Source organism: Sinocyclocheilus grahami, unplaced genomic scaffold (assembly GCF_001515645.1).
Source record: "Sinocyclocheilus grahami isolate Dianchi unplaced genomic scaffold, SAMN03320097.WGS_v1.1 scaffold137.1, whole genome shotgun sequence".
Lineage (NCBI taxonomy): Eukaryota > Metazoa > Chordata > Actinopteri > Cypriniformes > Cyprinidae > Sinocyclocheilus > Sinocyclocheilus grahami.
In genome coordinates this window covers 783,021-785,005 of record NW_015505316.1, presented here as the reverse complement: position 1 = coordinate 785,005, position 1,985 = coordinate 783,021, and positions in this window count along the sequence as shown.

Sequence of the window (1,985 nt, the reverse complement as noted above, 5' to 3'; positions counted from 1 at the left end):
GAAATTTTTTTTTTTATTATTTGCGTCACTCACTTATATATCTAAATAATGTCCATTTGATTCACACCTTTCTCATCTATTGTGTCCTCATGTTGATCAAAACTTTACCAAACGAGTTTTGCTTGGTTTCTCACCAAGGCTGCATTTTTTAAAGCAAAAATACAGTACAACAGTAATATTGTGTGAAATAGTGTGTATATAACGTGTGTGTGTGTGTACAGTGCCTTGCAAAATTATTCATACCCCTTAATTTTTTCACGTTTTGTTATGTTGCTGCCTTATTTTGGACTGCTTTAAATTACTTTTATATATATATATATATCTACACTCCATACACCATAATGACAAAGCAAAAACAGAATTGTCACAACTTCATAAATGTATTAAAAATAAAAAAACTGAAAAAAGTGCATTGCATAAGTATTCATATCCTTAACTCAGTACTTAGCTGAAACACCTTTACAGCCTCAAGTCTTTTTAGGTATGATGCAACAAACTTTGCTCATCAGCATTTGTCAATTATCTGCAATTCTTCTCCTCACCCCTTCACCTCTTAAGCTCTGTCAGGTTAGATGGGGGCAGATGCACATTTTCAGGTTTCTCCAGAAATATTTGATTGGGTTCAATCCCAGGCTCTGGCTGGGCCACTCAAGGACATTCACAGAGTTGTCTATAAGCCACTCTTGCTGTGTTTAGGGTCATTGTGGTGAACCTTCTGCCCAGTCTGTGGTCCTGAATGCTCTGGACTGGGTTTTCATTAAGGCTATCTCAATATTTTGGTGCATTGAGCTTTTCTTCTACTCTGATGAGTCCCTCAGTCCCTGCCGCTGAAAAACAGCCCCAAAGCATGAGGCTGCTACCAGCACACTTTACTTTTGGGATGGTACTCTGCAGATGATAAGCAGTGCCTGGTTTCCGTCAAACATGATGCTTGAAATTGAGTTTCATCAGACCAGAGAATCCTGTTTCTCACAGTCTGAGGGTCCTTTAAGGTGCTTTTTTGCAAATGCCAAGTTTTCTTTTCATGTGTCTTCACTGAGAAGAGGACTTGAGTCTTGCCACACTGCCATAGAGACTGGATTGGTGGAGTGTTGCAGTGATGTTTGTCCTTCTGTAGGTTTCTCCCATCTGCATACAGTGGGGAAAAAAAGTATTTAGTCAGCCACCAATTGTGCAAGTTCTCCCACTTAAAAAGATGAGAGAGGCCTGTCATTTTCATCATAGGTATACCTCAACTATGAGAGACAAAATGAGAAAAAAAATCCAGAAAATCACATTGTAGGATTTTTAAAGAATTTATTTGCAAATTATGGTGGAAAATAAGTATTTGGTCAATAACAAAATTTCATCTCAATACTTTGTTATATACCCTTTGTTGGCAATGACAGAGGTCAAACGTTTTCTGTAAGTCTTCACAAGGTTTTCACACACTGTTGCTGGTATTTTGGCCCATTCCTCCATGCAGATCTCCTCTAGAGCAGTAATGTCGCTGGGCAGCGCAGATTTTTTCAATTGGTGGCTGACTAAATACTTTTTTGCCCCACTGTATATGATCATGGAGCTTAACTAGAGTGACCCTCAGGTTCTTGGTCACCAGTCTAACCAAAGCTCTTCTGCATCAAGATTTCCCGCTTGAGGTATTCAGCCAATCACAATGCACTGGATAGCTGGCCAATCAGAGCACACCTCGCTTTTCAGATCGATGAGCTTTGTAAAAATCGGCGCATTTCAGAAAAGCGGGGCATAGAGAAGAAACAATAATGTACAGTATGTGGAAAATAATGTGTTTTTTTTTTTACCTTAAACCATAAACCATAAACACAATTCATTACACAAAATAACTTCATATGACCCCTGTAAAGCAGTTTAACATAAGGCAGCAACATAAAATGTAAAAAAAAAAAATGAAGGGTTGCTTTCGCAAGGCACTATATATATATATATATATATATATATATATATATATATATATATATATATATATA